This window comes from Aquarana catesbeiana, linkage group LG08 (genome assembly GCF_042186555.1).
Source record: "Aquarana catesbeiana isolate 2022-GZ linkage group LG08, ASM4218655v1, whole genome shotgun sequence".
Taxonomy (NCBI): Eukaryota; Metazoa; Chordata; class Amphibia; order Anura; family Ranidae; genus Aquarana; species Aquarana catesbeiana.
Window position 1 is genome coordinate 206,266,045 of NC_133331.1, and position 12,415 is coordinate 206,278,459.

The following is a 12,415-nucleotide window of genomic DNA, read 5'->3' on the forward strand; positions in this document are numbered from 1 at the left end:
AATCCCCTGAGAGAGTACAACATTGGGAGTACAGTGTTAGCAAGCACTACAGAAGAAAAAGATTTGAGGGTACTTATTTCAGATGATTCCAAAATAAGCAGTGTGACCAGGCAGTGGGAAAAGTGAATAGAATTCTAGGATGCATCACTAGAGGGATCACCAGCTGGAGGAAGGAGGTTCTGATTCCCCTATAAAGATCTAGTGAAACCTCATTTAGAATACTGTGTCCAGTTCTAGAGACCTCACTTACAGAAAGATATTGATAAGATAGAACGAGTCCAGAGACGGTAACAAAAATGGTGAAAGGTCTGGGGGATAAAACATATTGAGCAGGGCTGGACTGGCCTACCGGGATATCGGGACATTTCCCGGTAGGCTGCCTGGCCTGGGGCCGCTTTAATCTATGCTGTGGCTGCAGCGCTTCTCCTGCCTACTTGTAACACACAGCGGGAGACCGCTGTGTCACGGAGCTCAGTGTTAAATGTTCGAGCCGCGCTATGATAAAAGTCCCGCCTTCCTCCTAGACTGGGAGTTTTGTCATAGCTCGGTCGAACATTTAACACTGAGCTTTGTGACACAGCAGGAGCAGGAGATGCCCGCTGTGCGTAATGCACACACTGACTGGTGAGGCTACATTGTTTGGCACAGTAAGGCTGCGATGACGGTGAGGGAGGCTGCAATGATGGTGAGGGAGGCTGCAATGAGGGCACAGTAAGGCAGCAATGATGTGAGGGAGGCTGCAATGAGGGCACAGTAAGGTGGCAATGATGGTGAGGGAGGCTGCAATGAGGGCACAGTAAGGCGGCAAGTGGGGACGGTGAGGTGGCAATGATGGGCACGGTGAGGTGGCAATGATGGGCATGGTGAGGTGACAGTGATGGGCACGGTGAGGCTGCAATGATGAGCATGTGAGGCTGCAATGATGGGCATGGTGAGACTGCAATGATGGGCATGGTGAGGCTGCAATGATGGGCACAGTGAGGCGGCAATGATGGGCACAGTAAGGTGGCAATGATGGGCACAGTAAGGCTGCAATGATGGTGAGGCTGCAACGAGGGCATGGTGAGGCTGCAATGAGGGCATGTAAAGCAGCAATGATGGGCACAGTAAGGCGACAATGATGGGCACAGTGAGGCTGCAATGATGGGCATGGTGAGGCTGCAATGATGGGCATGTGAGGCTGCAATGATGGGCATGGTGAGGCGGCAATGATGGGCACAGTGAGGCTGCATGGATGGGCACAGTGAGGCTGCATGGATGGGCACAGTGAGGCTGCATGGATGGGCACAGTGAGGCTGCATTTGATGGGCACTGGTGAGGCTACATTGATCTCTTGTATCATGTCCGCAGTCTCTGACCATCTCTTGTATCATGTCTGCAGTCTCTGACCATCTCCTGTATCATGTCTACATTCTCTTAACATCTTTAATATCATGACCTCGGTCTCTGACCATCTCCTGTACCATGCCTGCAGCCTCTGACATCTTGACATCTCCTGTACCATGCCTGCAGCCTCTGACATCTTGACATCTCCTGTACCATGCCCGCAGCCTCTGACATCTTGACATCTCCTGTACTATGCCCACAGCCTCTGACCATCTCCTGTAATATGCCCGCAGCCTCTAACCATCTCTTGTATCATGTCCGCAACCTCTGACCATCTCTTGCCTTATATCATGCCTGCAGTCTCTGAGGGAGTCTGGAGAGGAGTTAAGAATGGGAGCACTGCCGGGATGGGGGTCATGGGAAAAGTCAGACGTGTGTGGACTGTGGAGAGGAGACTATAGGAAAACCAGAACCACCAAGCTGGAGCCAACTCACTGATCCCTGCAAGGTGCACCTGAGAGGAGGTCAGTGACAGCGCCGCCAGGCGCCCCCCCTTACCTCAGTAACCCCCCCTTACCTTAGTGTATTCTTTCTGTGGAAGGTGGTCTCTGGTCACCACTTTTACTACTTTTAACTGAAATTTGCTGATATATATATATATATATATATATATATATATATATGTATGTATATCCCTAGCCCTATGTGCTTTCATATCTGTCGTATCTATATATAATACACTCTTCAAATGTGCTTTAAAATGTATGGTTTTCCCTTTTTATGAACAAGAAAATAATGACGTTATGCTGTTGGGCTGGTATATTAATGCTATAGGGCTGCCATGAAATTATTTCCAGGGCTGGTTTTTATCCCCAGTCCGGCCCTGATATTGAGAGTGACTTCAGGAACTTAATATGTACAGTCTGGTGGAAAGAAGGGAAAGGGGAGACATGATTGAAACCTTTAAATACATCCAGGGGGTGAATATGGTTCAGGAGGGCAGTTTTTTCAATATAAAACCAAAATCAAGAACACGGGTACATGACCTCAAACTATCTGGAGGAACATTCAAAACTAACCTTAGAAAGTATTATTTTACTGAAAGGGTAGTTGATGATTGGAATAGATTTCTAGCAGAGGTAGTGAGCCAGCCAACAGTAAATGGCTTCAAACATGTTTGGGACAAACATAGATCTATATTCAGACAATAAAGTTAACAGGAAAAAAAAAGGGCAGACTCAACCATTCAGTCTTTTTCTGCCAGAACTTTTCTATGTTTCTATGCCGTGGCTGTGCCACGGGTGTGACTCCAGCACACATGCATGGCAGTGATGTCATTGTGGCTTTGCCCTTCAAACAGCCAGAGCCCGCAAACCAGGAAGGAAGACCGGATGAAGATGGATTCCCTGTCAGCATTGATGGTGCACTGCTGGAGGGAACTGTATTTTAGGGATGTTTTTCGTAATGTGCTAGTATGATGTGCATACTTGCACATTATGACATGAGCATGCGGGTGGACCCGTTTTTTTCTTTTAACGTGGTTTACCATCACTTTACAATTACTGCTGTCTCTATTGTTATGAGCTAAAGAGGTGACCAGGTGGCAATAATTGGAGGCAACCTGAGGAGGTGTATAAGACTTCCCAAAGGGGAATACGCATGGGGTCCTATTTGCGTATAATAGGTCAATATATAGAGGTGAGTGCACAGTGTGAATGGTGGTCAAACTCACTGGCGAATACTGCATGAGAAGGAGCAAAAGAAGACACAGCAAATATAATCTGTATATTTTAAAGAACTTCTTGTAAAATTGCCAGTGTCTCTTTTCTACAGCTATCTCTATTAAAACATACCATTATCTTATGTATATATTGAGTAGCATTATAGGGGTCTGATAATGTTGAGAATTGGTGATACATTTTCCTTTTTTTTTCTAGACGTTCTCCTGACTGTTTCCTTCACTTGTGTTTCAATTCCTGGGAAATCACAACTACAGGCATACCCCACTTTTAAGTACACAATGGAGTTTATTCACTAATGCTGGAAAGTGCAAAATCAGGCTCACTTCTACACAGAAACCAATGAGCTTCTAACCCCAGCTTGTTCAATTAAACTTTGGTAATATAACCTGGAAGCTCATTGGTTTCTATAGAGAAGTGAGACTGATTTTGCACTTTCTAGCTTTAGTAAATAAACCCCATTGCGTACTTAAAAGTGGGGTATGCCTGTACTGGATATGTGACGACACAAACTACTGATAAGAACCCAGAAAGCTGCTCAAAATGACTTCTTTATCAGAGCCAGTCTGAACCAACCAAATACTGCTGAAATTTCTTTTTTTGCGAGTCACATGATGTATACACCCATTTAACTGTTCCCTTGCTACAAAGAAGATATGAATGCTGATTGGACTAAACTATATGATCACACCTATAACATACCTAGAACTTATGCATATTCATATGTATATATTGTTAAACTTGATGTTTGTACGGCAGAAACACTTTCACGTTTACTCGATTATAGTAGCCGAGAACTATGTTGTATTTCTCCACTGCAGTGAATTAAAAGCACCTACTTATATTATCTTAAGATCCGGATCTACTATCTCATCTGAATGTCTAGTTTGAAGACCCCTAAATCGGATCTATCTATCTATCTATCTATCTATCTATCTATCTATCTATCTATATTTATATATATCAGTATATACAAAATAATTCTGCGCTGCTCACAAAAATTAAACAACAATAAAGGAAGCAGCTAACACAAACAACAAGGTAGATAAGCAGAAAACAACAAAAAAGTGTAGCGCTAAACCATATAAGGAATGACCATAGATGGGTAGGTATGCTTAAATAAAAAGCCCATCCATGGGCCGGTAGTCCTGATATGGATGTTATGACTAAAAGGTAACCATAGTTAGTCCTCAGGTAGACATATTATACACAGGTGAATCCAATGTCCCAAAAGGCAGATCAGCTCACTCCCACCGGAAGGAAAAAAGGCTTACCAGATGTGGTGGACCCGACAGGGCATACGCCGAATTGGGTCAGATAAGGCTTGGGTGGTAAGTGGCTGTAGATGTCTATGATGTCTCGACTTGCTGGGTTCCTCCGACTAGTCCCCGAGTCCTGGAAGATGCGGGGTGTCCCAAGAATATAGATGGTTCTGTGGGTCTTAGGGGAGGGATGAGGTGTTCCGTGGGTAAATCCCTCAAACCAGCGTTCATAGGTTAGGTGATGATATGGATATGAAGATAAGAAGAAAAGGGCCACATAGTGTGAATCCGAATATAAAAAAATTTTTATTAAAAAATTGTAAAGAAATACACTCACGTATAGTTCTAAATATACAGCGCTGTGACAAAGTGGCGACAATGGGGTCCTACCCGACGCGTTTCGTCCTAAAAAGATGTCATCTGGGGGGTTACCCCCACTGTAGCCACACTCATATATATAGGGGGTGCTTCAATAATCATGGAAAACAGCTCCGCATTGAAAAAAACGGCACTTCCGGTATTGGCCCAAAATGGCCGACCGGCGTGCGTTCCAAGCATGTGTTCCACGTCTCACTTCCGGGATCAGAGGTGAACCGGAAGTGGAGGAGCGATTTAAAAAGAAAAGCAAAACTACTTGCCAAATTAAAAATATTCAACTGGTGCAGAATAAGAAGGTGTAGCAAAGTGATAGTGAATCGGGAGAAATCCCAATAATATGCGTGATGCAGTGTATGTGGACAGAGAGGAGAGATCTCTCCAGTATGTAAGAAAGACGTGACGTAAGTAGAACGGTGAGCGCCGCAAAGGCGCTGTGATTGGCTGTGGGAGAAGAATGTTTGAGATGAAAGGCCGTGGGTGGAACGGTGTACGCCGCATAGTGGTTGGCCATGCGCAGTAAGGGTGCAAGCAGTACTGGGAGTGAGATGCCGCTATCGGCGGACTTATGACATGCGCAGTGAGAACTGAAGAGGTGTTAGGGGAAGCAGAACAGAGACTGCTCAGTGATGGGAATATATGTTGAAGGTGTGGAGCCTGAACACAGATACATCAGTGAGCTACACAGATGGGCATATGGTCATAAAAATGTGAATCTAACACCAAATGAACACACTGATGGATCTATGGAAACAAAATGGGAATAAATAGAAAAGCCCGTGTGAAGAAAGGGGGGAATGGTGGAGCGGGCTTCCATAGAACAGTGTATAAGGTAACATACCCATATGTATAGATACAAGAGACCAATACATAACTGAACAAAATAATATGAGAATGTATGTAAGGCTCTTCCTATGTCCATGGGATAAAATAAAAGAAATAAGATAAAATAAAACGAAAAGCACACTTAGGTGCCACATAGGTATATTCAAACATAAAAACAAGTTAAAATATATGAATGGGCATGAAAGCAAAAAATAAAAAATAAAAAATAAACATGGGACCCCAAAAAAGAAAAAAACATGGAACCCCAAAAAAGAAAGGAAAACAAATCACATCACCCCAAATTAGGGTGAAGGTAGAATGAGAGAGTTTCTTATTTGGAGGTGGATGTCAGGCTCCATTGATGAAAGCGTTGACATCCAACTCTACATTAATACCTAACGGAAAAAGGGTGCGGAGCTCATGAATCCAAAAAGTCTCCAATCGTGATACACCTCTGGTCATGGCTCCGCCCCTCCATGGGGGAACATATCGGTCTATCACTATAAATTGTGTGCCCGCAAACACCCGATTATGGTGTAGCTTATAATGTCGGGGAACTGTATGTTTAGTGTCGCCACTCTTAATCAAAGCAATGTGTTCCGCTACTCTTATGGCAAAAGAGCGAATAGTGCGGCCTACATATTGCTTACCACAATGGCATGTTATTAGGTAGACGATGTGGCTGGTGGTGCAGGTACAAAATCGTTTGATGGAATATCGTCTCTGTGTGACTGTTGAAATAAACGATGTAGTTTTCCTACCTATGCCAGAATTGTGGCGACATACTATACATCTTCTGCAGGAGTAGAAACCCTCCATTTCATCGAAAAGAGGTTGATGTATAGGAGGATTAATAATATTAGGGGCAATTTTACTTTGCAAGGTGGGGGCACCCCTGAAAATGACTTTGGCCCTGTCGGGTAAGACAGTGTTCAAAATTCGGTCATTCCTGAGGATGTCCCAATGTTTGGACATGATAGCTTTGATATGTTTAAATTGATTAGAAAAAGCGGTGAGGAGGGACCACCTAAAAATCTCACCTCGGTCTTTCTTGGGCTTCTCAACGAGGAGCAACTCCCTATTGGTCTCTAGGGCACATTTAAATTCCCGATCAACAAGTTGAGGGTCATAGTTCTTGTCGAGTAATTTCGCCTTCAAAAGGGCAGATTGTGTTGTGAAAGCCTCAATACTGTAACAATTTCTTCGTAGTCTAAGAAATTGACTCTTCGGAACTGAATCTAACCAGCACCGGTGGTGGCAGCTGTCTGGGGGAATGAAACTGTTCCGGTCCGTGGTTTTAAAATGGGTCTGTAAATGAAAACGGCCGTTACGGATCTCGATGTCTAAATCCAAAAAATTAATTTTTTGTTTGCTGGCTGTGTGTGTCAGGGAGATGCCCCGATCGTTGGTATTTAGGTGTTCAAAAAATTGGTCCAACGATTCGGCACTACCCTTCCATAGGAGGAGGATGTCGTCAATGTATCGCGCCCACATAGTTAGGGAAGGATCCCTGTTGGCATAGACGACATCCTCCTCCCACTTAGCCATAAACAAATTGGCGAGGCTAGGGGCAAATTTAGCGCCCATAGCCACGCCACGCAGCTGATGGTAATATTGCTGGTCAAACCAGAAGTAACTTCGCTTCATAGCGAACTCCAAAAGTTCCATGATGAAAGAGCACTGGAAAGATGCGATGCTAGGCTCTTTCTCAAGGAAGTATCGAACAGCTTCCAAGCCCTTGTCTTGAGGTATGCAAGTATACAGGGAGGCCACATCAGCTGTAGCAATGATGTGATCTTCCTGTAGTTCCAAATTTTCAAGCATGCGTATAGTGGCCCCTGTATCCTTCAGGTAGGAGGGCATACGCCTAACAAGTGGCTGTAAATAAAAATCAATGTACCGGCCTATGCGTGAAGTGACAGAGTCTATGCCACTCACGATAGGCCGGCCTGGGGGTTGAACGGGGTTTTTGTGTACCTTTGGTAGGTAATATATAGTTGGAACCCTGGGTGCCAAAGGCACCAAAAACTCTCTCTCCTTTCTATTTAGGATTCCTTGGTCATAACCCTTCTTGATGATGGTGGACAGCTCTCTTTTGAAACGGTTGGTGGGGTTGTTGGGAATAATTTTATATGTATCAGGTTCGTTAAGAATCCTGTACATTTCCGTTATGTAGTCCTTCTTGTCTAGGACCACAATGCCACCCCCCTTATCTGCTGGACGGATCACAAGGTCTTTCTGTGAACATGGGGACTTCAAACCAGTATTAGACAAGGAGTGGTGAAATGTGCGTTTATCCGGAAGTTCGGATAGATCTTTAAGGACTAAGTCCCTAAATAAACTGATGGCAGGCGCCATAGGGACTGGAGGAATAAATAATGAGGGGTTCGACAGGTCAGAATGAACTGTACCCGCTATGGCGCACCTCTCATTTCTGACAGGATTAGAAATGAGATAGCGTTGGATATGTAACTTCCGTATGTATTTGTGGATAGCTATGAAAGTGTCAAACCTATCAAGCTTCTTAGGGGGGGCAAATTTAAGTCCCTTATCCAATACGGACAGCTCCTCCTTGGTCAATGGCTTGGCACTTAGATTAAAAACACCTTGGCCCTTTAAGTTCTCCTTCGTTTTCCTCTTTTGGATTCTCCAACCTCCCCTTGTGCCTCTCTTGGGTCGGGACCCCTTTTTCTGGGTCTTTGAACCTCGTGAAAAACCTGCGCATGACGTAAGTTGGTATTGGATGGGGGATAATCCTGAAACGGCTGTTCATGTCTGAACTCAGGATTATATCCATACTCATCCCTATAGTCATCATCCCAGGTGTTTCTAAGAGGCAAGAACCTATTTTGGGTAGTCAGGGGTGGTTGTTCATGATAATGGGGATTGTGGTGGTAAGCATCTAAGTGTGGCCTCTGTTGAGAATGGGGGGCCTCGCGTTGTCCTGAGTGGAATTCAGGGGGATGCCTCCCCCGGCCGCGTTGACCTCCACCACCCTGTTTCCCTCTAGTGTGACCCCTACCTCTCTGGTTGGTATAAGGAGTGTCGGGGTCATGGAAATATCTGTTAGTACGGGATGGAGATTCATATCTCGGGTTGTCATACCTCACCATATAAGCCGGGGTACCTGAGGGTTGTACCCCTGTGTCTGCTATTCTGGCTGTGGAGGTACTGGGGGGGCAAGAACCGGAGGGTGCAGGGGCGGCATCGTTGGAATTTGTAGAATACAGTTTTTGCCACCCAAACACATTACCTGTTCTGTAATCCCCTACATCTCTGGAATACTTTTTTTGTTTTTTATTCCTCTGTTCCTTATCCTCCTTTTCAAGATATTTCTGAAGGTTGGAGGAAAGAACGGAGTACTCTGAGGAATTTTTATGGGATAGAAGTTTATCTTTAATCTCCTTGATCTCGCCATCCAATAGGGATAGCTTGTGGCGTTTTTTGGAGATGAGGACACCAAGGAGATTAATCCCTGCCTCGTTGAAGTATTTGTACCACGATTCTATATCAGGTTCTCCTTGTGGGGGGTGTACATCCCACCTGAGGCTTCTAGGGACCATATGTTCTGAGACATACTGTTCCAAAAACACCATGTCCCATTGTAGATGTAGCTCGGAGGTCATGATGTTTTTAAGCCTCAAAAATAAACCGCCTATTTCGGTGTCATTACTAGTGACGACAAAGACTCCGTCCGTATTAACGGTACGAGAGGCCCTGTAGTCAAAAACATCCATTATATTATCAAATGGACTAAGCTGCAGCAGAATGTGTTATCAAAACAAACGTGATCAGTATATACAAAATAATTCTGCGCTGCTCACAAAAAACAAACAACAATAAAGGAAGCAGCTAACACAACCAACAAGGTAGATAAGACATAAGTCCGCCGATAGCGGCATCTCACTCCCAGTACTGCTTGCACCCTTACTGCGCATGGCCAACCACTATGCGGCGTACACCGTTCCACCCACGACCTTTCATCTCAAACATCCTTCTCCCACAGCCAATCACAGCGCCTTTGCGGCGCTCACCGTTCTACTTACGTCACGTCTTTCTTACATACTGGAGAGATCTCTCCTCTCTGTCCACATACACTGCATCACGCATATTATTGGGATTTCTCCCGATTCACTATCACTTTGCTACACCTTCTTATTCTGCACCAGTTGAATATTTTTAATTTGGCAAGTAGTTTTGCTTTTCTTTTTAAATCGCTCCTCCACTTCCGGTTCACCTCTGATCCCGGAAGTGAGACGTGGAACACATGCTTGGAACGCACGCCGGTCGGCCATTTTGGGCCAATACCGGAAGTGCCGTTTTTTTCAATGCGGAGCTGTTTTCCATGATTATTGAAGCACCCCCTATATATATGAGTGTGGCTACAGTGGGGGTAACCCCCCAGATGACGTCTTTTTAGGACGAAACGCGTTGGGTAGGACCCCATTGTCGCCACTTTGTCACAGCGCTGTATATTTAGAACTATACGTGAGTGTATTTCTTTACAATTTTTTAATAAAAAATTTTTTATATTCGGATTCACACTATGTGGCCCTTTTCTTCTTATCTTCATATCCATATCATCACCTAACCTATGAACGCTGGTTTGAGGGATTTACCTACGGAACACCTCATCCCTCCCCTAAGACCCACAGAACCATCTATATTCTTGGGACACCCCGCATCTTCCAGGACTCGGGGACTAGTCGGAGGAACCCAGCAAGTCGAGACATCATAGACATCTACAGCCACTTACCACCCAAGCCTTATCTGACCCAATTCGGCGTATACCCTGTCGGGTCCACCACATCTGATAAGCCTTTTTTCCTTCCGGTGGGAGTGAGCTGATCTGCCTTTTGGGACATTTGATTCACCTGTGTATAATATGTCTACCTGAGGACTAACTATGGTTACCTTTTAGTCATAACATCCATATCAGGACTACCGGCCCATGGATGGGCTTTTTATTTAAGCATACCTACCCATCTATGGTCATTCCTTATATGGTTTAGCGCTACACTTTTTTGTTGTTTTCTATATTTATATATATGATAATGGTATGTTTTAATGGAGATACCTGTAGAAAAGAGACACTCTGGAGACTTTATACAGTATACTCTATGCCCATATAAAATAAAAATGTGATCCAATATATTCTCTTATGGGTTATATTTCATCAACACCAATACCCCATGTGATAATGTGTAAAAGTTTGATAAATGTTTTTTTTTTGGTATGATATGATTGGCTGTGGGAACTAAATTGCAGTTTGAGCAACAACATAATAGATAATAGATAATAATTGATGTTATAGGATTACACACAGTAAGAAGCACTTTACACATATCATTTCTATAGAATACATGGCGCAGAGAACACTTTGATTAAAAAAATTCTACAGCCACTATAATAATTGAAGAGCATCTGAAGTCATTGTTTTATCATTCAGAACAGTGATGGTGGTATCTGAACACCTTGGCAGCCGTATAAGTCAATCTAAGTATTATTAAATGGTATAAAAAGAAGAGGATGCATCAAACAGTGATAAACTACTTCCCCATATCGATTGCACCATAAGTTATATCTGCTCAGAACAAGCTCCGGGGTGAAATCAGCACGCACATATCATAAAATTGTGATGTGCTGTGCTCTCACTGGATCACTTTTATGTCCATGTTTTTTCTATTTAATGAATAACTACAAATGCTTGTCCCAAGAGCTTGCATACACAGACGATGTGCTAAGCTGCTCCTCATTTTGGTACTGCCAGGCAGCCACTGGAAACCCCTGTTTACAACAAGATTGGAAATAAATAAATAAATTGGGCTATAAATACACTTTTTTTTGTCATCAGAAAAGAGTTGAGCTGCTTTGAAGTACTTCAACATTGCCGTTGCCATGGAGAACGAGAGAATGAGAGAAAAGACACCAGAGCAGCGAGTCTTTCCAAATGCCAGCAGGCAGCAATGCATTTAACCTGTTCACAGCAACAGGGCATCATCGTACAACGAACCTGCCAATCCGACAATAAACTGGGGCTAACAGGTGCATTTTATAAAAGGGAAAGCAAGGATAAAATTAATGTGTTTTCGATGCCAGCCAATCACATTTTAAAGATGTCAGTTCCAACCTGGTTATTACTGCCATCCCTTAGCTTCTCTCTATATGCAGGTCTTTCTTTGTACTGTATGCTGCCCACTTTCTGTCTGCCTCTGTCTAACTGAGCCCTATGAACTGGAGGAGGAGCGGTGTGTCCTCCTTTGTAGGTTCTGAACTGCAGTCCATTTACAACAAAGTGGTGAAGTTGGTGAAGAACTGACGTGATTACACTAATATTCTTTCTGCAATATGCAACATTTCATATTTCAGAAAAGAAAATATATATTGGAAACTTTACAGTCCCTTTAAAGCCCAGTTCCAGTCTCATTGGATCCGTTGTGTCCTGGACTCACAGGAAGTGGTTTGAATGATGCCGGATGTCATTCATTCTGGAAGAGGACCTGCATAAGACCTCATAGTGGTCAGTCTTCAGGGCACATCATTAGAAAGAAAGTGAGTATTGCACAAAGAGCAGCATTTGTTATACAACAGCTAGGCTACCTCTTTATTTGTTTGTTTTTTCATTAAAAAAAAATAGAATTTGGGTCTAACGTATGCCACTCTGGACTGTTGCATGCAGGAATTGCAAACTTTTACCTATGATTTTTCTCCTGCACATTTACCCTCTACTTCAGTTGGATTTGCCCTCTAATATCTGGCAACCAGTTACACTGGCAAACAATGATAAATACAGGTGGGAGAATGGAGACAGTCTTTAAAAGTGAACCTGTGACACCCTCCCGCCCCTCCAAGAAAACCTAGGAAAAAAATTTAAAGGACTTGCTGTTA

General features: G+C 43.7%; 1 protein-coding gene across 1 annotated transcript in view; it reads right to left on the reverse strand.

The window, feature by feature from the left end:
• RASGEF1A (RasGEF domain family member 1A) overlaps positions 1-12,415 on the reverse strand; it is a 651,322-nt gene that overhangs the window by 285,228 nt on the left and 353,679 nt on the right. The gene's annotated exons all lie outside the window — the stretch shown is intronic.